This window comes from Pseudophryne corroboree, chromosome 7 (assembly GCF_028390025.1).
Source record: "Pseudophryne corroboree isolate aPseCor3 chromosome 7, aPseCor3.hap2, whole genome shotgun sequence".
NCBI classification, from domain to species: domain Eukaryota; kingdom Metazoa; phylum Chordata; class Amphibia; order Anura; family Myobatrachidae; genus Pseudophryne; species Pseudophryne corroboree.
The window spans coordinates 319,873,235-319,897,640 of NC_086450.1; the positions used below are offsets into that span (position 1 = coordinate 319,873,235).

The window sequence follows — 24,406 nt, forward strand, 5'->3', positions numbered from 1 at the left end:
AACTCTCGGGTGGTACAATAGTACACTACTCCTCTCAGATGGTACAGTGGTATGCTACATCTCTCAGATGGTACAGTGGTACGCTACACCTCACGGATGGTACAGTGGTACGCTACACCTCACGGATGGTACACCTCTCAGATGGTACAGTGGTACGCTACACCTCTCTGATGGTACAGTGGTACGCTACACCTCTCGGATGGTACAGTGGTACGCTACACCTCTCGGATGGTACAGTGGTTGTACATTACACCTCTCAGATGGTACAGTGGTACGTTACACCTCTCGGATGGTACGGTGGTACGCTATACCTCTCTGATGGTACAATGGTACGTTACACCTAGCGCCGGGTATCTTGGGCCGTATGACATATTGAGGCTAGGTGTATCAGGACACATCTGTATGTTGAAAATAAAAATGTACCCACGTGATGTTTCCTTACTGTTTTAATGTTAATATAACCGTAAAATAGTAGCTGCTTTATTGCACATATCACACGGAATATATATGCTGTTTTATTTTATGTAATCCTTCTATGAATAAATTCAAGGGATTATGACTAGCAGATCTTTGACTGTCCAAGTCATATTTCAGTCCTGTCCAAATTTCACCACCACCTTGTGTCTGCGCATACGCAGTAGGACTCCCTGGTCATACACCTGGAAGTCACCACAATGCAATGGATAACACTTATAGGTCCTATCCTTTGTATTTTTAATAACATCTTTTCAAGAATACAGTATTAATAAATGCCACTATACAGTGGCGTAAGTTCGTCCCAGTCGCCCGGAGGCATGATACATTTTGGTGCCCCCCTACACATACACACACATACCATATGTAGCTGTCCCGCACCCAGGGTGAACAGTAGAAGGGTGCTCAGGTACCTTTCCCAATAGTAATATAGATACACATAGAAAGTGGACGCACTCCAAGTCAGTCATTACAATAAAACAGACACCAGCATACCATTATAGTACACCTACAGTGCTCCCTCACCCACCAGGTCTCCATGGAGATGCTTTGGCGCATCGGTGTGCCAATATAATTAGTGTTCACTGTAGTATTTTTTTTTTAGGGCAGGGTGCTGATCACGGGGAGGGCACATTTTTCATTCGTGAGGGTAAATTTTTAAGTTAAATGGGCAAACTTAGGTACATACTATAATGCTTGGTGCTCCCATTCCTATGGGCAAAACATGGACAGTGCGCACCGAAGGTGCGCAGCAAAAATCTAGGGGCGTTGTTTCGTGGGGAAGGGGCATGGCCACATAATAGTGTAAATTCACATTACACCACACGGTAGTGCCCCTAATACACATTGCACCAGTTAGAACCTCCTATACACACTGCGCCAGGTAGAGGCTAGAGCACGTTATACATATTGCGCCAGATAGAGCACATTATACACATTGCGCCAGATAGAGCACATTATACACATTGCGCCAGATAGAGCACATTATACACATTGCGTCAGGTAGGGAGCACTGAAGCACATTGCACCAGGTAGAGAGCACTGAGGAACACTGCACCAGGTAGAGAGCACTGAGGCACACTGCACCAGGTAGAGAGCACTGAGGCACACTGCACCAGGTAGAGAGCACTGAGGCACACTGCACCAGGTAGAGAGCACTGAGGCACACTGCACCAGGTAGAGAGCACTGAGGCACACTGCACCAGGTAGAGAGCACTGAGGCACACTGCACCAGGTAGAGAGCACTGAGGCACACTGCACCAGGTAGAGAGCACTGAGGCACACTGCACCAGGTAGGGAGCACTGAGGCACACTGCACCAGGTAGAGAGCACTGAGGCACACTGCACCAGGTAGAGAGCACTGAGGCACACTGCACCAGGTAGGGAGCACTGAGGCACACTGCACCAGGTAGGGAGCACTCAGGCACACTGCACCAGGTAGGGAGCACTCAGGCACACTGCACCAGGTAGAGAGCACTGAGGCACACTGCACCAGGTAGGGAGCACTGAGGCACACTGCACCAGGTAGGGAGCACTGAGGCACACTGCACCAGGTAGGGAGCACTCAGGCACACTGCACCAGGTAGGGAGCACTCAGGCACACTGCACCAGGTAGGGAGCACTCAGGCACACTGCACCAGGTAGGGAGCACTAATGGCACACTGCACCAGGTAGGGAGCACTGAGGCACACTGCACCAGGTAGAGCACTGAGGCACACTGCACCAGGTAGAGAGCACTGAGGCACACTGCACCAGGTAGAAAGCACTGAGATTAATGTTTACAGCTGCAAAATACTTACAAGGTTAATTTAGCCCAGGGGGACTCTCATGTACGTACCGGGTCCGGCGGCGCACGGCTGGATCCGGCGACGTGGCGGGGTCCGGCAGGCAGCAAACGGCGGGGCGGCAGGGCGCACAAAAACGGGCAGGGCGGGATTCAGCTGTCTAAAAAAGGGGCAGACACCTAGCGTGAACACTAGATATATATTAAAAAAAAGACAAACGCCTCATTCACTTAAACACACGTCTCACTTAAACACACACGCCTCTCACTTACATACACCTCTCACTTACACACACCTCTCACACACGTGCCTCTCACTTACACACACCTCTCACATACACATGCCTCTCACATACACGTGCCTCTCATATACACATGCCTCTCACTTACATACACATGCCTCTCACTTATAGGCCCTACACACATAGCGATTTCACTGCACGATATGAACGATCTTGTTCATTAATGAACGAGATAACGTTCATATCGTGCAGTGTGGAGTCCCCAGCGATGAACGATGCGCGACCCCGCGCTCGTTCATCGCTGGGGCCATGTCGGCTGTGCATGCCGGCCAATATGGACGAGATCGTCCATATTTGCCTGCAAGTCTACGGAGCCGGGTGACGGGGGGAGTGAAGAAACTTCACTCCCCCCGTCACTGCCCCCCCGCCGCTGGGTCGCTCGTCGGCCGTCGGGCACCTCGGCGGCGCATCGCCGAGTGTGTAGGGCCCCTTACATACACATGCCTCTCACACACACACACATGCCTCTCACTTACATACACATGCCTCCCACTTACATACACATGCCTCTCTCACACACACACACACACACATGCCTCTCACTTACATACACATGCCTCCCACTTACATACACATACATGCCTCTCACACACATGCCACTCTCACACACATCACACACACACATGCCTCTTTTACTTGAATGTACAACTTTCCTTAAAAACACACACACCTCACTTAAAAACAAGCACACACAAAACACAGTACTTCCCCCCAAATACACCTCTCCCCCACCCCCCACACAGTGCCTACCTTTGGCTATCATCCAGAGCATGGAGGAGCAGAGAGTTCTGAGCTTCCCTCGGCTGGCTTACTAAGGGCCCGGGAGGAGCTGTGCTCTGGAGCTCCCCCTAGCTGCAGCCAGTGCCATCTCTCTCTACAGGAGGCAGCTTCCGTGTCACTGACACAGCTCCTCCATCTGCAATAGCAGCGCAGTTCTCAGGCTGCGGGAGACAGTGGAGGAGATGCGCCCCCTTGTGGCCAGGAGCCCGGCGGCAGCCGACTCCACTGCCTCCCACAGTTCCGCCCCTGCCACTATATACTATGTAGACAAAAGTAATTGGCCAACCCTGTGTAAGGGAAATGGTGTGCTCCTGCAGCAGACACGTGTTTGTGAAGGTATAAAACAGTTAAGGGGCACTGAGTAAATCACTTGCTAATGAAATGGGGATCATCGTAGGCTGCTCAATCAGAAGGATGAATGTGAGAACCATTGCAGATGTTAGAAAGGTTCCTAAATCCACTATGGGCCTAATTCAGACCTGATCGTAGCAGCAAATTTGTTAGCAGATGGGCAAAACAATGTGCGCTGCAGGTGGTGGTGGTGGGGCAGATATAACATTTGCAGAGAGAGTTAGATATGGGTGGGATATATTGTTTCTGTGCTGGGTAAATACTGGCTGCTTTATTTTTACACTGCAATTTAGATTTCAGTTTGAACACACCCCACCCAAATACTGTATAACTCTCTCTCTGCACATGTTATATCTGCCCCACCTGCAGTGCACAGGGCCCTCATTCCGAGTTGTTCGCAGTAGTTCATCGCATCGCAAACGGCAAATAAACGCTAACTGCGCATGCGCGAATGCTGAAGTGCGCGTGCGCAAAGGGAGCGATACGACGCTTGTCCAAACTTACTAACTGAAATTCTGCACGTACTACACCACCGAAAATAGGGAGTGACAGAGGCGTGACAGAGGCTCGGCTTCGCTATCTAACCAAATGGGCATGAAAGTGGGCGGCTAGTGTGGGAGTATGCAACCAGCAGTAGGCGTGTTTTTAGCAGAAATGCGTAACCGATGGTAAAATGTACACAACAAATGTTTGCTATCTTGTCGTAGCCGAGGAGTAAGTCTGCAGTTAGGGCTGTAACACACTAGCCGGTTTTCCCCGGATGGCAAAAAGCCGGACAAAGTTTGTCCGGCTTTTTGCCATCCGGGAGAAACCGGCAGTGTCTGTCACACAGGACGGCTTTGAGCCGTGTGTGATGCTGTGCGCATGCGCAGCATCAGACACGGCTGCAGAAGAAACCGTTGTGTGTGAAAGCTCCCCTTCACACACACGGTTCACTGGCTCCAAGGACGGCCCGGCGGCCGCCCGGCCGCCGGACCTTCCAGTGGTGAGACCCGGCTGCAACCCGGCAGCCGGGCCGGGGCCGTGCAGTGTGAAGGGACCCTACCCCTCACACTGTTAACTACAATGCCGGCACGGGAAAAAGCCGTCCGGCTTTTTCCCGGCCGGCAACAACCGTGTAGTGTGTTTTAGCCCTTACTCTGCACTTGCGAAGTACTGATACAAGTGTGTCTGCCCTAATTAGCAATTATTTAGCAAATGAATTCACCTGTTGCCCAACTACTTGTCAAACACTGGTCTGCCAAAATACTACAAACAGCAATTGTCTGGACACATAACATTTTCATTGTTAACACCTATAAATCTGACACGCTACCAAATAATGCCTTATTTATTTTAAGTGCAAAATAAACATTGATGTTAAATGCATGTTGTAATTATTTCTTTAATACTAGCAAATGCAATCAAGTAACAATAAACCAACTTCTAAACTACATCAGCTAAATCTTAACAACATAGACATATGTACATACCAAATAACATGAACAACATAATGCAGCCTACACTTAATGTTACTTTTTTTATTTTTTTTATTTTTTTGGAATATGTGTCCCTATCTAATATTATGTCATGTTGCCCCTAGTAACCCAAGGTCCTATTTTTTTATTTTTCTTTATATGCCCAGTTAAGTGTTGTGCAAGGCATATCTGTTTTAAATTAGAATATGCAATGTTTGTATGAATATTCTGATTGTTCCCTTGTTCCACAAATGTTTATATGCCATGCTAAAGTTTACAGGGCACAGTTTTCCATAGTGCATAACCTTTAATAAAACACACAAACAATTTTGTATTTTTTACTTCAAAAAATATATTAAAACAGAACACAACATGGCTACAGATGAGCATCACATACAAAGATGGACATAGTGACAAGCAGATGCCACTGACAAAATTCACATAGCAAAGATTTACTAAGTATATGTTGTGAACCCCCAGCCAGACGAAACTTTTAGGGGAACTGAGCTCGATTCTGGAACAAACACACAAACACAACCATACACAGCACGCTAGGAAGAGGAAGATGGCTCAGGTGTACACGAAAATAACTCACAGGCTACAATTTAAAAAAAAACACAAATATACCCTTTCACTTTGAGGGAGTTGCACATTCTGGCCACACAAGCCAAAAATTAACAAAACATCGAGGCAACATGTAAAACATGGGTGCTGCCCATCTGGAGAGACATCACTTTCTCTTCTTTTTACCCGCCTGATGTAGTTCTTCACGGCTCGGTCTGCGAAGCGACCTTCGAGGGCCCTGCCCAGTGGGATGTTCTTCCTGGGCAGAGGGAGGGGAGGGAGCAGATGTGGCTGGCTCTCTGCCACTGTGGGCAAGGGAGACAGTGATGTCCTTGAGCCCTTGCTGAATTGAATTTGCAATGTCTTTGAAGGAGGAGGCGAGTTGCTCTTGGCCCTGCCTGATCTCTGCCAGACCTTGGCAGAGTTGAGCTACACCTTGCTCCACACTGGTTCTGTGCTCAGTGAGCCAGACAGGTATCTGGCTTACCTCCCGGATCATCCTGTCTTGAAAAGCATTCAGGCTCTCACCATACCTTGCAATTTGAGCCAGGATGTCCGGGATAGCAGAGGGTTGGTTGGGGGGGCCAGTTGGAATCTGGATGGATGGAATTTGTGGTCCCACAGTGCCAGAGACACTAGGTCCCCCCACCTCAGCCTCAGCCACATAACCCTCCTCTGACTCTACCTGCTCACCCACCTGTGCTGTGTTATGTTCCAAGCAAAAATAAGAATGAGTGGAAAAATAGAAGAAAAAAACAACATGAGACTTTTTGAACCACTAAATTATTTGTTTAGGAATCTGTATGTAAACTTACCTGGCAAGTCATGTGCATTCAGTATTTCAGGCAGGTCCGTGTCCATATGAGACACCCCAACCCCCTCCTCGTAACTCACACAGTCCATTGCCATCTCCTCAAGATCTGTTTACTCCACAGTGGCAGCTGGACCTCCCCCTCTTGCCCTCGAGGCATTCCACTCCGCAGACCTCTCGCCCTTCAGGCGGTATTTGAAGTAGAGATGAGCGCCTGAAATTTTTCGGGTTTTGTGTTTTGGTTTTGGGTTCGGTTCCGCGGCCGTGTTTTGGGTTCGAACGCGTTTTGGCAAAACCTCACCGAATTTTTTTTGTCGGATTCGGGTGTGTTTTGGATTCGGGTGTTTTTTTCAAAAAACACTAAAAAACAGCTTAAATCATAGAATTTGGGGGTCATTTTGATCCCAAAGTATTATTAACCTCAAAAACCATAATTTACACTCATTTTCAGTCTATTCTGAATACCTCACACCTCACAATATTATTTTTAGTCCTAAAATTTGCACCGAGGTCGCTGTGTGAGTAAGATAAGCGACCCTAGTGGCCGACACAAACACCGGGCCCATCTAGGAGTGGCACTGCAGTGTCACGCAGGATGTCCCTTCCAAAAAACCCTCCCCAAACAGCACATGACGCAAAGAAAAAAAGAGGCGCAATGAGGTAGCTGTGTGAGTAAGATTAGCGACCCTAGTGGCCGACACAAACACCGGGCCCATCTAGGAGTGGCACTGCAGTGTCACGCAGGATGGCCCTTCCAAAAAACCCTCCCCAAACAGCACATGACGCAAAGAAAAAAAGAGGCGCAATGAGGTAGCAGTGTGAGTAAGATTAGCGACCCTAGTGGCCGACACAAACACCGGGCCCATCTAGGAGTGGCACTGCAGTGTCACGCAGGATGTCCCTTCCAAAAAACCCTCCCCAAACAGCACATGACGCAAAGAAAAAAAGAGGCGCAATGAGGTAGCTGTGTGAGTAAGATTAGCGACCCTAGTGGCCGACACAAACACCGGGCCCATCTAGGAGTGGCACTGCAGTGTCACGCAGGATGTCCCTTCCAAAAAACCCTCCCCAATCAGCACATGATGCAAAGAAAAAGAAAAGAAAAAAGAGGTGCAAGATGGAATTGTCCTTGGGCCCTCCCACCCACCCTTATGTTGTATAAACAAAACAGGACATGCACACTTTAACCAACCCATCATTTCAGTGACAGGGTCTGCCACACGACTGTGACTGATATGACGGGTTGGTTTGGACCCCCCCCAAAAAAGAAGCAATTAATCTCTCCTTGCACAAACTGGCTCTACAGAGGCAAGATGTCCACCTCATCTTCACCCTCCGATATATCACCGTGTACATCCCCCTCCTCACAGATTATCAATTCGTCCCCACTGGAATCCACCATCTCAGCTCCCTGTGTACTTTGTGGAGGCAATTGCTGCTGGTCAATGTCTCCGCGGAGGAATTGATTATAATTCATTTTAATGAACATCATCTTCTCCACATTTTCTGGATGTAACCTCGTACGCCGATTGCTGACAAGGTGAGCGGCGGCACTAAACACTCTTTCGGAGTACACACTTGTGGGAGGGCAACTTAGGTAGAATAAAGCCAGTTTGTGCAAGGGCCTCCAAATTGCCTCTTTTTCCTGCCAGTATAAGTACGGACTGTGTGACGTGCCTACTTGGATGCGGTCACTCATATAATCCTCCACCATTCTATCAATGTTGAGAGAATCATATGCAGTGACAGTAGACGACATGTCCGTAATCGTTGTCAGGTCCTTCAGTCCGGACCAGATGTCAGCATCAGCAGTCGCTCCAGACTGCCCTGCATCACCGCCAGCGGGTGGGCTCGGAATTCTGAGCCTTTTCCTCGCACCCCCAGTTGCGGGAGAATGTGAAGGAGGAGATGTTGACAGGTCGCGTTCCGCTTGACTTGACAATTTTGTCACCAGCAGGTCTTTCAACCCCAGCAGACCTGTGTCTGCCGGAAAGAGAGATCCAAGGTAGGCTTTAAATCTAGGATCGAGCACGGTGGCCAAAATGTAGTGCTCTGATTTCAACAGATTGACCACCCGTGAATCCTTGTTAAGCGAATTAAGGGCTGCATCCACAAGTCCCACATGCCTAGCGGAATCGCTCCCTTTTAGCTCCTTCTTCAATGCCTCCAGCTTCTTCTGCAAAAGCCTGATGAGGGGAATGACCTGACTCAGGCTGGCAGTGTCTGAACTGACTTCACGTGTTGCAAGTTCAAAGGGCATCAGAACCTTGCACAACGTTGAAATCATTCTCCACTGCACTTGAGACAGGTGCATTCCACCTCCTATATCGTGCTCAATTGTATAGGCTTGAATGGCCTTTTGCTGCTCCTCCAACCTCTGAAGCATATAGAGGGTTGAATTCCACCTCGTTACCACTTCTTGCTTCAGATGATGGCAGGGCAGGTTCAGTAGTTTTTGGTGGTGCTCCAGTCTTCTGTACGTGGTGCCTGTACGCCGAAAGTGTCCCGCAATTTTTCTGGCCACCGACAGCATCTCTTGCACGCCCCTGTCGTTTTTTAAAAAATTCTGCACCACCAAATTCAAGGTATGTGCAAAACATGGGACGTGCTGGAATTTGCCCATATTTAATGCACACACAATATTGCTGGCGTTGTCCGATGCCACAAATCCACAGGAGAGTCCAATTGGGGTAAGCCATTCCGCGATGATCTTCCTCAGTTGCCGTAAGAGGTTTTCAGCTGTGTGCGTATTCTGGAAAGCGGTGATACAAAGCGTAGCCTGCCTAGGAAAGAGTTGGCGTTTGCGAGATGCTGCTACTGGTGCCGCCGCTGCTGTTCTTGCGGCGGGAGTCCATACATCTACCCAGTGGGCTGTCACAGTCATATAGTCCTGACCCTGCCCTGCTCCACTTGTCCACATGTCCGTGGTTAAGTGGACATTGGGTACAACTGCATTTTTTAGGACACTGGTGAGTCTTTTTCTGACGTCCGTGTACATTCTCGGTATCGCCTGCCTAGAGAAGTGGAACCTAGATGGTATTTGGTAACGGGGGCACACTGCCTCAATAAATTGTCTAGTTCCCTGTGAACTAACGGCGGATACCGGACGCACGTCTAACACCAACATAGTTGTCAAGGACTCAGTTATCAGCTTTGCAGTAGGATGACTGCTGTGATATTTCATCTTCCTCGCAAAGGACTGTTGAACAGTCAATTGCTTACTGGAAGTAGTACAAGTGGGCTTACGACTTCCCCTCTGGGATGACCATCGACTCCCAGCGGCAACAACAGCAGCGCCAGCAGCAGTAGGCGTTACACGCAAGGATGCATCGGAGGAATCCCAGGCAGGAGAGGACTCGTCAGAATTGCCAGTGACATGGCCTGCAGGACTATTGGCATTCCTGGGGAAGGAGGAAATTGACACTGAGGGAGTTGGTGGGGTGGTTTGCGTGAGCTTGGTTACAAGAGAAAGGGATTTACTGGTCAGTGGACTGCTTCCGCTGTCACCCAAAGTTTTTGAACTTGTCACTGACTTATTATGAATGCGCTGCAGGTGACGTATAAGGGAGGATGTTCCGAGGTGGTTAACGTCCTTACCCCTACTTATTACAGCTTGACAAAGGGAACACACGGCTTGACACCTGTTGTCCGCATTTCTGGTGAAATACCTCCACACCGAAGAGCTGATTTTTTTGGTATTTTCACCTGGCATGTCAACGGCCATATTCCTCCCACGGACAACAGGTGTCTCCCCGGGTGCCTGACTTAAACAAACCACCTCACCATCAGAATCCTCCTGATCAATTTCCTCCCCAGCGCCAGCAACACCCATATCCTCCTCATCCTGGTGTACTTCAACACTGACATCTTCAATCTGACTATCAGGAACTGGACTGCGGGTGCTCCTTCCAGCACTTGCAGGGGGCGTGCAAATGGTGGAAGGCGCATGCTCTTCACGTCCAGTGTTGGGAAGGTCAGGCATCGCAACCGACACAATTGGACTCTCCTTGTGGATTTGGGATTTCGAAGAATGCACAGTTCTTTGCTGTGCTGCTTTTGCCAGCTTGAGTCTTTTCATTTTTCTAGCGAGAGGCTGAGTGCTTCCATCCTCATGTGAAGCTGAACCACTAGCCATGAACATAGGCCAGGGCCTCAGCCGTTCCTTGCCACTCCGTGTGGTAAATGGCATATTGGCAAGTTTACGCTTCTCCTCCGACAATTTTATTTTAGGTTTTGGAGTCCTTTTTTTACTGATATTTGGTGTTTTGGATTTGACATGCTCTGTACTATGACATTGGGCATCGGCCTTGGCAGACGACGTTGCTGGCATTTCATCGTCTCGGCCATGACTAGTGGCAGCAGCTTCAGCACGAGGTGGAAGTGGATCTTGATCTTTCCCTAATTTTGGAACCTCAACATTTTTGTTCTCCATATTTTAATAGGCACAACTAAAAGGCACCTCAGGTAAACAATGGAGATGGATGGATTGGATACTAGTATACAATTATGGACGGGCTGCCGAGTGCCGACACAGAAGTAGCCACAGCCGTGAACTACCGCACTGTACTGTGTCTGCTGCTAATATATAGACTGGTTGATAAAGAGATAGTATACTCGTAACTAGTATGTATGTATAAAGAAAGAAAAAAAAACCACGGTTAGGTGGTATATACAATTATGGACGGGCTGCCGAGTGCCGACACAGAGGTAGCCACAGCCGTGAACTACCGCACTGTACTGTGTCTGCTGCTAATATATAGACTGGTTGATAAAGAGATAGTATACTCGTAACTAGTATGTATGTATAAAGAAAGAAAAAAAAACCACGGTTAGGTGGTATATACAATCATGGACGGGCTGCCGAGTGCCGACACAGAGGTAGCCACAGCCGTGAACTACCGCACTGTACTGTGTCTGCTGCTAATATATAGACTGGTTGATAAAGAGATAGTATACTCGTAACTAGTATGTATGTATAAAGAAAGAAAAAAAAACCACGGTTAGGTGGTATATACAATTATGGACGGGCTGCCGAGTGCCGACACAGAGGTAGCCACAGCCGTGAACTACCGCACTGTACTGTGTCTGCTGCTAATATATAGACTGGTTGATAAAGAGATAGTATACTCGTAACTAGTATGTATGTATAAAGAAAGAAAAAAAAACCACGGTTAGGTGGTATATACAATTATGGACGGGCTGCCGAGTGCCGACACAGAGGTAGCCACAGCCGTGAACTACCGCACTGTACTGTGTCTGCTGCTAATATAGACTGGTTGATAAAGAGATAGTATACTCGTAACTAGTATGTATGTATAAAGAAAGAAAAAAAAACCACGGTTAGGTGGTATATACAATTATGGACGGGCTGCCGAGTGCCGACACAGAGGTAGCCACAGCCGTGAACTACCGCACTGTACTGTGTCTGCTGCTAATATATAGACTGGTTGATAAAGAGATAGTATACTCGTAACTAGTATGTATGTATAAAGAAAGAAAAAAAAACCACGGTTAGGTGGTATATACAATTATGGACGGGCTGCCGAGTGCCGACACAGAGGTAGCCACAGCCGTGAACTACCGCACTGTACTGTGTCTGCTGCTAATATAGACTGGTTGATAAAGAGATAGTATACTCGTAACTAGTATGTATGTATAAAGAAAGAAAAAAAAACCACGGTTAGGTGGTATATACAATTATGGACGGGCTGCCGAGTGCCGACACAGAGGTAGCCACAGCCGTGAACTACCGCACTGTACTGTGTCTGCTGCTAATATATAGACTGGTTGATAAAGAGATAGTATACTCGTAACTAGTATGTATGTATAAAGAAAGAAAAAAAAACCACGGTTAGGTGGTATATACAATTATGGACGGGCTGCCGAGTGCCGACACAGAGGTAGCCACAGCCGTGAACTACCGCACTGTACTGTGTCTGCTGCTAATATAGACTGGTTGATAAAGAGATAGTATACTCGTAACTAGTATGTATGTATAAAGAAAGAAAAAAAAACCACGGTTAGGTGGTATATACAATTATGGACGGGCTGCCGAGTGCCGACACAGAGGTAGCCACAGCCGTGAACTACCGCACTGTACTGTGTCTGCTGCTAATATATAGACTGGTTGATAAAGAGATAGTATACTCGTAACTAGTATGTATGTATAAAGAAAGAAAAAAAAACCACGGTTAGGTGGTATATACAATTATGGACGGGCTGCCGAGTGCCGACACAGAGGTAGCCACAGCCGTGAACTACCGCACTGTACTGTGTCTGCTGCTAATATAGACTGGTTGATAAAGAGATAGTATACTACTAATATTATATATACTGGTGGTCAGGTCACTGGTCACTAGTCACACTGGCAGTGGCACTCCTGCAGCAAAAGTGTGCACTGTTTAATTTTAATATAATATTATGTACTCCTGGCTCCTGCTATAACCTATAACTGGCACTGCAGTAGTGCTCCCCAGTCTCCCCCACAATTATAAGCTGTGTGAGCTGAGCAGTCAGACAGATATATAATATATATAGATGATGCAGCACACTGGCCTGAGCCTGAGCAGTGCACACAGATATGGTATGTGACTGACTGAGTCACTGTGTGTATCGCTTTTTTCAGGCAGAGAACGGATATATTAAATAAACTGCACTGTGTGTCTGGTGGTCACTCACTATATAATATATTATGTACTCCTGGCTCCTGCTATAACCTATAACTGGCACTGCAGTAGTGCTCCCCAGTCTCCCCCACAATTATAAACTGTGTGAGCTGAGCAGTCAGACAGATATATATAATATTATATATAGATAATAGATGATGCAGCACACTGGCCTGAGCCTGAGCAGTGCACACAGATATGGTATGTGACTGAGTCACTGTGTGCTGTGTATCGCTTTTTTCAGGCAGAGAACGGATTATAAAGTAAACTGCACTGTCCTCACTAGTAAACTCTCTCCACTCAGTCTCTACACTTCTACAGTAACAGTACTCCTCCTAGTCAGCTCCAGTAAATCTCTCTCAGTCTCTTATAATCTAAATGGAGAGGACGCCAGCCACGTCCTCTCCCTATCAATCTCAATGCACGTGTGAAAATGGCGGCGACGCGCGGCTCCTTATATAGAATCCGAGTCTCGCGATAGAATCCGAGCCTCGCGAGAATCCGACAGCGTCATGATGACGTTCGGGCGCGCTCGGGTTAACCGAGCAAGGCGGGAAGATCCGAGTCGCTCGGACCCGTGAAAAAAAACATGAAGTTCTGGCGGGTTCGGATTCAGAGAAACTGAACCCGCTCATCTCTAATTTGAAGTCGGCCCAACTACATATGTGATGAAAAATAGGGGCAAAGTACAGAAAAGTTATGAATACCAGCTTTAATTGATAGTACACATGTTATGTATTTGGTTGCTATAGGCAACATCACATCTAGCTAAGTTTTCATAATACTTGGCTCAGAAAATGGTGTGTCAATATACACTTACCGTCTTCTAACTTCCTGTGATGTGCGGACTATTTAGCCGACTTCATTAACAGAATTAGTGATGTCCCTCCAGATTCGCTCTTTGGATGCAGCACCCATGTTTTTTGGTCCTCGATTAAATTTTTCCATGGCCTGTGTGACCAAAACACGTAACTCCCTCTTAGTGAATGCGGGCTGTCTTTTTTTTTTTTTGGATGTTGCCTGTGAGCTATCGTCCTGTCCCTCCTCACCATCTTCCTCTTCACTAGCTGCTTGGGTACTTTGTGTTTGAGATGTTATTCCAGAATCTCCCTCAGTTACCCCAGTATCTATGTCTGGCAGGGGATTCACTCCTAACTCCTGGGTATCAGAAGATGGAGTTTGTACAGTACTGGGCCCTGCTATCTGAAAATCCAAACTTGCAGCTTCCAGCATCTGCCTCCGCAACGCTAGGCGCCTATGTGTCAAAGCGGACATCTGCTGCTGCACGCGGTCAATCTCTGCTGCCATCTGTTCACGAGAAGCCATGTTGCTGGTGGCATGTGTGTTTGCACAGGTATCTAGCGATTTATAGCTGCGTGTCCAGTGCGGTAATTCGCCCAGGTGTCAATTATGCTAATACTTCCAGTAATTGTACATCCTATTTAAAGGCCAGCTTTGCAGCCTGTGTGAGTGGGTGTATGATGCCAGATGCAGTTTTGTCCAGTTTCATACAAGGTGGTCGTGTTTGGTCAAACATTTCAGAGTGAGTTTCTGTTTCAGTATATTGCAGACAAATGTGCGTTTGTTTGCTTGCAAATGTTTTAATGTTGTGTTGCGTAGTGCTTATTTTATGCAAGTGTAATTTTGTTAGTATTACTAAATTAGGATATTAACAGACCAAGTATGTATGGGTGTGCAATGGTCGTTTGTATTGTTTTAAACAGGGTATTAGTATTTTGGTGGATAATGTTTTTGCATATAAATTTAATCTCATGTACTTTGTAATATTTGTGTGACCTGTAGTTTACATTGTGTCCGTTCTATTGTTGCGAGTGGAGACTTTATATCTTATAGGCCATTTCTCTCTCTTGTAGGTGTCTCATTATTGGATTGGTAATCCACATTTCTTTTCTGGCCCAAGTAGCCATTTTTTTGGTTGTTTTTTCTGCCCAATTTGGAGCCTTTATTTATTGAGCAGGTAAGTTGCCTATCCCTGTATGTCCTGGTGTGTGTTTGTTGCAAGTGTGTATCTTATTTCTTATAGGCCATTTCTCTCTCTAGTAGGTGTCTCATTATTGGATTGATAATCCACATTTCTTTTCTGGACAAGTAGCCATTTTTTTGGTTGTTTTTTTCTGCCCAATTTGGAGCCTCAATTTATTGAGCAGGTAAGTTGCCTATCCCTGTATGTCCTGGTGTGTGTTTGTTGCAAGTGTGTATCTGATTTCTTATAGGCCATTTCTCTCTCTTGTAGGTGTCTCATTTCTTTTTTTACAAAGCATTTTCTTTTGCCAAAGTAGGGCTGATTTTTTATGTATTTGATACTAAAGGACCCCCTTTTTTGGATCTGTGTTTTGTGTTTTATTTATTATTTTGTTTTATTAATTTAAATTAGGCATACTTATTTTGTATACAGGTTGAGTATCCCATATCCACATATTCCGAAATACGGAATATTCCGAAATACGGACTTTTGTGAGTGAGAGTGAGATAGTGAAATCTTTGTTTTTTGATGGCTCAGTTTACACAAACTTTGTTTAATACACAAAGTTATTAATAATATTGTATTAAATGACCTTCAGGCTGTGTATACAAGGTGTATATGAAACATAAATGAATTGTGTGTATGTACACACACTTTGTTTAATGCACAAAGTTATAAAACATATTGGCAAAAATTACCTTCAGGCTGTGTGTATAAGGTGTATATGAAACATAAATGCATTCTGTGCTTAGATTTAGGTCCCATCACCATGATATCTCATTATGGTATCTAATTATTCCAAAATACGGAAAAATCCGTTATCCAAAATACCTCTGGTCCCAAGCATTTTGGATAAGGGATACTCAACCTGTACAATATATTGTTGCATTTATTATATGGTTAGGTTTGATAACTCAAAATCTTTATGACTTGTGATGTTAACCTATGTTGTAGATAATTAGCTAATTTTTTTTTTAATCCAATTATGTGTCTTTGGTCCGTATTTTAATTTTGAAGAAATGGAGTACGCACAAGCAGTAAGTTAACACCCATACACTTTGACTTTGATTATGGATGTCAATGTTTTTGTTTTTTTTATAATGTTTTTTTATTGATTCTTACCTTCATTTTAAGTTGGTGATGTCCATTCATGTGGCCGCTGAAGCCATCCCACCACAACCCACGAAACCACTCCCACCCCAACCGCTGCAAGCCCTCCAACCCCAACCGGCTCCTCGTCCTCCAAGGCAATGGAGGCGTGCTAGGCCACCAATTTTCCGTACCCGTGTCCTCCTTTTTGGGATGCCTGATGATGTGGTATTGCGCAGATACAGGCTGCCACCTCATCTAATCCTAGACAATCTCTCCATAATAGAGAGTGATCTAGAACAAACCATTAGGTATCCTACAGCAATACCAGCATTGACACAATTCCTTGCTGTGTTACATTTTGTTGCCACTGGGTCCTATCAGCATGTGGTGGGAGATCTGGTTGGCATGTCGCAGGGCAAGTTCAGTAAGGTCCTGCGGCGTGTCAGCCAGGCTTTCATAAAAAGAGTTAAGCAATTTATAGCTAAGCCTTTGGATGTTGGTGCCCTGGATGTGGTGAAGCGGCAATTTCGGGAAGGTGGTAGTCGCTTCCCACACGTTATTGGGGTTGTGAATGGAACACATGTAGCTATTGTTGCACCAAGACATAATGAAGAAATTCATAGAAACAGGAAACTGTTTCATTCTCTGAATGTAATGGTTGTTTGTGGGCCAACCCTCCAGATCCTGTCCCTGAATGCAAAGTTCCCGGGGAACTCACATGATGCACATGTCATTAGACAATCAGGGATATGGCAGAGATTCAGATCGAGGGAAGGCCAAGACATGTGGTTATTGGGTGAGTTTACTATTGTTATGTTTAGAACAGTCATATTTTTTTAATTACATTATGTTTTGACCAATTTTACTTTTTCTATTTTCATCTTATCAAACAGGAGACCGTGGGTATCCTTGCACCCCCTGGCTCATGACTCCTTACAGTAAGCCCAGGCCAGGACCACAGACGGCATTTAACTCCGCGCTTATTGCCACTAGACAGCTGGTGGAGCGCACGATTAGAGTCCTTAAAGGGCATTTTCGTGTGCTCCACCGCACTGGTGGCGACATCATGTATTCGCCGGAGATGGTAAGTAAAATTGTGGTCCTGTGCGCAATCCTACATAACATCGCTGTAAGGAGTCGCGTAGAGCTTCTCCAAACTGAGGAATTGCCGGATGAGGAGCCAGGGGTTGGCCGGTCATTCGGTGGGGGGAGTGTGTCCCAGCGGGGGAATGAAGTAAGGGCACAAATTGTCCGTGATTATTTCAGGTAATGTTATCATTCTTTCTTTATTGTGTTTTCTCAAAGGTCACTGTATTTTTTACACTATTTTGCCCTGATGTCATTTAGTTAGCTTGGTAAAGTTCATAGTGTGTTGGTGTTGTTTTGTGAGTCAATTTTTTTGTTTAGGATAACAATTAATGTGTAATGTTCTCCTTATCATGTTATTTATTTAATCTATTTTTTTTTTTTTTAATTTTATAAATTGTGTAAATTACCTTTTTTTTCTTTTGAATTTATGTTTGGTTTGTGCATCTGTTTACATTACAAATGACACAACATATGATCCTAAATGACGTAAGCTTTCTGACTTTGTGTAGCTGATTGATTCGGCAAAATGTGGTGAGTAAACAGATTTTTTTTTGGTTTATTTGTTGTTTGTTGTTTTTCTCTCTCTCTCTCTCATTCACTCTCTCTCTCTCTCTTTCTGTCTGTCTCTCTGTGTGTGTCTCTCTCTCTCTCTCTCTATATATATATATATATATATATATATATATACATACATATACAGGTTGAGTATCCCATATCCATATATTCCGAAATACAGAATATTCCGAAATACGGAATTTTTTGAGTGAGAGTGAGATAGTGAAACTTTGTTTTCTGACGGCTCAATGTACACAAACTTTGTTTAATACACAGAGTTATTAAAAATATTGTATTAAATGACCTTCAGGCTGTGTGTGTAAGGTGTATATGAAACATAAATGAATTGTGTGAATGTACACACACTTTGTTTAATGCACAAAGTTATTAAAAATAATGGCTAAAATGACCTTCAGGCTGTGTGTATAAGGTGTATATGTAACATAAATGCATTCTGTGCTTAGATTTAGGTCCCATCACCATGATATCTCAGTATGGTAAGCAATTATTCCAAAATACGGAAAAATCCGATATCCAAAATACCTCTGGTCCCAAGCATTTTGGATAAGGGAGACTCAACCTGTATATAGTATTTTGACAACACATGTAAAAAAAATATATATATATATATATATATATATATATAGACACAGAGAGAGACGTATGTTTATGATTTCCAAACACAAATAAACAGGTATATGTTTGTGTATGTATATATATATAACTCTATAGAGACATATTTCTAAAGCTACTTTGTTATTTTAATTACATTTGAACATACAAATCTACAATGCTAGAATCTACAATGCTAGTTAATTTAAATCCTGTGTGTGGACCCCAAATTTGCAAAAATTAGTGTGTGTATGTGAGTGTGTGAGTGTGATTGTGAGTGAATTTGTGTGTGAAAGTTGTATTAAGTATAATTTTTTACAACATTTACACTAACTTTTCGCAGGTGTGAATTAACGCTGATGCAAAATGTACACACTGTCATGAACATTTGTGTACACATATCAATAAAGTTTAATACAGATGACACCATACAATTTCAACCAATTAAAAAGAACCACACACACTATAAATACATGCCCATGTATGGGAAACACCATTGGCACCATGCGCGCAGCTGCCTTCACACGCCGGGAGCTGCGCGTGCTTGTCGCTGTGATGGACCGCCGCGTAGGCCGCGCAGGGCCCGTAATCCCTAACAGGGTTAAGCGCGAGGCCTACGCGGAGGTCCGCCGCATACTACGGAGGAACATCCGCAGTCGGCGCAGTACAATACAATTAGAGAGGCGGTGGAGCGACCTCCGCCGTCGCACGCCGGAGCTGCAGGCGGAGCTACGCCAGCAAATACGCATACGGCGTAGATGCAGTAAATTGAACACTACATGCAATTTGTTGACACAGATTATTTGCTGCAATTTTAATTTGTATATACATCACTATTTGACTGAGAGGATCTATACTTATACATTTAGCAGACTGGGTAATGACACTATTGTATCAAAATACTTACACAAGCTTCAACATTGTGTGTGCTTATGGTTTGCAGTACTGAGTGTGTAGCAAAGTGCTTGTGAAACTGTTAATGTCATTGTACTGTGTTGGTATACATACTAGCGGCTGTACCAAATAACTTTATATGTGTATTTAACATGGTCAATATCAATGTTTTGGAAACATTATGTTTTTTAAACAATATTTTTTTTTAAAAAAACATTACGTATGTCATTCTAGGGCTAGCACAACGGTGAGCAGTGGCTGGCAGAAGAGGCCAAATTTCAGCCCAACAACCATCTCCGTCAACCTCCCCTTCTGTGGCCCACTCCCCCTCTCCGGCCCACTCCCCCTCTCTGGCCCACACCCCCTCTCCGGCAACCTCCCCCTCTCTGGCCACCTCCCCCTCTCTGGCCCACACCCCCTCTCCGGCAACCTCCCCCTCTCCGGCCACCTCCCCCTCTCCGGCCCACACCCACTCTCCTTCACAATCCACCTCTCTTTCCAAAACCCCCTCTCCGGCCCAAACCCACTCTCTTTCCCAATCCCCCTCTCCCGCCCAATCACACTCTCCGGCCCAATCCCCCTCTCCGGCCCAATATCCTTCCTTTTCACAATTCCCCTTTGTGTCCCCCTCCCCCTCTGTGTCCCAAACCACCTCTCCACCACCCTCACCCTATCTTGCTCAACCACCCTCTGTAAGGTCCTCCCCCTTCCATTCTCTTTCCCAAATGGACCCTCCTTCCCCCATCCTGACTCCTTCCCCCATCCAGTCTCCATCCCCCAGCCAAACACCTTTGCCACCATCAGAATAGGCAGCAGAGGCCCCGGAGCCACTTCAGGGAGGTGGGCAAGTGGCAGAGGAAAGTAAGTTCACACACATTGTTTTAATTAGAAAAATAGTATTTAACGACACATTAAAATAAATGCATTGTTGTACTGTGGCCAATCTTTTGTCAAGGTTAAATGCTTATGTGGACAGGTTTGCCTGCACAACACGGTTTGTATATGAAACATTATATGGCAAACATTTAGACCTGAGTGGAACTTTTTGTGTGGTTTCAATTTTACAATAGTGCCTGGTTAATACAATATTTGCACATTAAAGTCGCAGGAGTCAATTTGTTAGGCAGGCTAAGGACACAGTTATTTGTGTTGTGAAAGTTACACTCCTACTATTTATGCATTTTACTTTTTTAAAGCTCTTAGACCTTATGTTGTAAGGCAGGCTTTCATGGAGGGTGGGCATGCTAGGATATGTGGTCCTTCTGAAGATGTGGATATGCAGTGTGATGATGCTGGACCAAAAAAAAAAAAAAGACTGCTTCACTCCAGATGTGAATGAATCCCTGCATGACACGACATTTACTAAGATGGTATTACTATTTAAGTTGTGATGTTGCCCATAGCAACCAAGCAGAGCATACTTTTAATTAATTTGGCACCTTCTACAAGATAATATGTTTAATTTGATTGGTTGCTATGGGTAACGTCCCATCTAAAATCAAACTCCAATATTACCGTATGTACCCCATGGTGTTGTACACTTTGTATTTTTAATTAAAAAAACTTTGCTGAGCAGGCTTGTGTGTTGTTGTGCTAATGTTTTCACATTAATACATCCATTATGAAGTTACTTGGACATTAAAGCAGGCCTGCACAAACTGCGCCCCTCCAGCTGTTGAGAAAATAGACATCCTAGCATGGCCAGACACCGCTTCTGCATTCTCTGACAGCACAACTGGGTTAAGGCATGCTGGTATATGTATTTTCAAGACAGGTGGAGGGCCGCAGTTTGGACATGCCTGCGTTAAAGTGTGCTTTGTGGCTTGTTTGTATAATCTGTAATGTGAGTAAGTTAGTAATGTTTATTTGGTATCTTAATTTCAGATGCTGCCGTTGGAGATCCCATAAGTATGGGCCAAATTCTGGTGAATATGCGCCAGCAACTGCTTGGTTTATTTCAAAATGTGGATTTAGTACAAAAATTTGTTTGAATAAATAATAATAATAATGTTAAAAAAAAGAAGTTATGTTTAAAACATTAATAAAAATATTTTTGGATTCTAGTTAATCGGGTGTTGTGTTTATTTATGCAATAAAGGAACTGCAGATTGGCTAGCATAACATTTTTAGCTTATACATTTCAGACATGTCACTTAAGAATGTGTTTGAAAAAATAAAACTGGGAAAATAAAAAAACATAGTTAGGAGCTTATTGATTAAAAACACATGTTAACACATTTAGTCACACACTACACCTGTACACTAAAAAAAAACAAAAAAACCCCCACATCTATATTTTTAAAAATTAAATTTAATGTGGATGGCCAATTATGCATACAAAGTGTTCTTTTGGTATTATTTGAAGACTTAATTGGTCATGAGCATTAACAATCATTACACTAATTGGAATCCTAATTGAAGAAGGCTTGTGGAGCCTTATTTCACTTTAAATTTGAAAAAAAAAAAAACATTGACGTGCGTTTTTTCGCAAAAGCTTGGGCATATTTAAGAGGAATGTGTAAATATACGATGAGTTAGGATTTTAACGATGAGGTTTGTACTTATGCGATGGGTTCGCATTAATGAGTTGTCATTTGGCATACGCCTACTTTATGTACTGCTGCGTATGAAATAGCAAAAACCAGTTGGGGGCGTATATTCGCTACTGTACAATGTAATCGCAATTTTGCGATTCTGTTGTGCGAACGAAAAAAATAGCGAACAACTCGGAATGAGGGCCATGGTTTTGCCCATCTGCTAACAAAGTTGTTGCTACGATCAGGTCTGAATTAGGCCTTGTGTCTCTTGTCATTAATGCATGGAAAAAGAAAGGTCCTTGCAAGAATGCATCTCGCCCTGGAAGACCCCCGAAACTGCAAACCAGGGACCGGAGATTGCTAACCAGAGAGCTGCGGAAAAAAAGGTTTGACCCACCATGCATACCACTGCACACGAGTTCCAAATGGCAACTAATGTGGTAGTTTCGCTAAGAACAGTTCATAGAGAGGCCCATGCACTTGGATGTTATGGGCAATCGGCTGCTCATAAACCTCTAATCACAAAGAAGAATGCAGCCCAGCCTTTACGATAATGTGAAGACTGCAAAAACTGGACAATGGAGCAATGGTGGAGTGTTATGGAGTGACAAATCACAATTTACTCTTTTCAGATCAGATGGACGTGTTTGGGTTTGGTGATTATCAGCAGAACGTCTGATGCCAGAGTGTATAGTACCTACTGTAAATCATGGAGGTGTTGGCGTTATGCTGTGGGTCTGTTTCAGCTGGTTTGGCAAGGGTCTACTGGTTGTAATGCATGGTTACATTAACTCTGAGAAGTATAGAGATGTTCTTGATGACTGTGTGCCCTACACTGTGGCAGTTCTACGGAAACAAATGTTTTTTTTCTGGCTGACAATGCCACCTGTCATGTTTCCGGGGCGAAGCTGGACTGGTACTGTATACAGAAAATTTGGTAACCTGGATGGACTGGCCAGCTAATCCCATTGAGAACCTCTGGGACGAATTGGCACGACAGGTGTGTTCTAGGCCCACTCTACCTTCTTCAGTGTCACAGTTGGTCACTGTGCTTAAGACAGAATGTCAAAATATACCGTCTGCTGTTGTCCAGGAAATTGTGGACAATTTGCCAAGAAGGGTGTCTGCAGTAATCACTGCATGTGGTGGACAGGGCAGTAGAGAGCGTGGCCGGGCTGGGCCTAGGTACTGTTCAGGGGACATTGTCTAATCATGGGAAGCGTGGCTCTGCACACTTAGGAAAAAATGCAGAAAAAATAGTACTTTAAGTGCCTGCTTGGCCACACTGCAGTCCAGCACACAGCAACGTGTGCTAGACTGAGGAGAAGAGCTGCAACTGCTACTGCCAGGTAAGGGGGAGGTGAACTTGGGCCCCCTCTGGGAACCTCCATCAGGCCTGGGCCTGGGTAAAAAGTGCCTGCTCCCCACCCCTCTCGACACCACTGGTGGTAGACCTACAAAGTACTGACATCATTAAAATCTCATTGATCTATTAGCAGTCAGTGTCCAATCACTTTTGTCTACATAGTGTACATGTGATAAGTGGCGATATGTAACACATGCAATATGCGATGCACAATACATTCTGCTCCTTCAGAGAAAGTAATGCAAATTTCCTCTAGATTTTTTTTGATGAATACTTTCTGTAGAATTTCAGTAATAGGAAACAATATACAATGGGCTTCATTTTACAAGAGGTTATTCTGTTAAAACTCTGGTTCCCTTCACCTAACTGTGTGAATGTAGCAATCCTATTGTGTATTGTAGGGGGGAAAAAGGAATACATTGACAAATACTGCAGCTTTATTGACACAGAAGGAACCAGTTGAGGTTATTAAATGAAAGGACTTTGTTATCATAGACCAATCCAATATACCTACACATTACTGAGGTTCAACCACAATCATGATAACGAGATATGAAAAGTGTTTTGAAATCCATTTCCCCACTTTCTTCAGGAAGTCCCAGTGATTTCCATATAAACTATGCCAAACTTAATCCACAAAACCCCAGTCTAGCAAGAGAACTGTGAGAAACATTGTAACATAACAGATTGTTTTATCTAAGCTACACAAAAGATATACTGTAAATCGTTATAGTGGGTCAGTTTCTGTAAAAGAAACCAAACTGCTAAACGTGGTGGAAAATCTAGAAGGAACTAGCACAGAATGAGTGAGACCTGAAATGTTTACAGAGAAAATAGCTATATTACTGTATGTTTTACTAGTGTGATCCAAGTAAGACAGATATATCAAGGCATCCATAAGCTGAGTGTACTACTTTCTGGCAAGAATAGGGCATTAGAAAAGTAAGTATTTATAATACATGATCAAGGCTCCGTCTTGTATTGTGCATGCACTGCATTAAAAGGCATAACCACAGACTTGTATTTAATATTTTCCTATTAGAGATGAAACCAGAGCCATATTATCCACAAGGCTTTGCTGGCAGCCACC

General features: G+C 44.5%; 1 protein-coding gene across 1 annotated transcript in view; it reads right to left on the reverse strand.

The window, feature by feature from the left end:
• LOC134945174 (uncharacterized) overlaps nucleotides 1–24,406 on the reverse strand; it is a 532,944-nt gene that overhangs the window by 192,163 nt on the left and 316,375 nt on the right. The window lies entirely within an intron of this gene.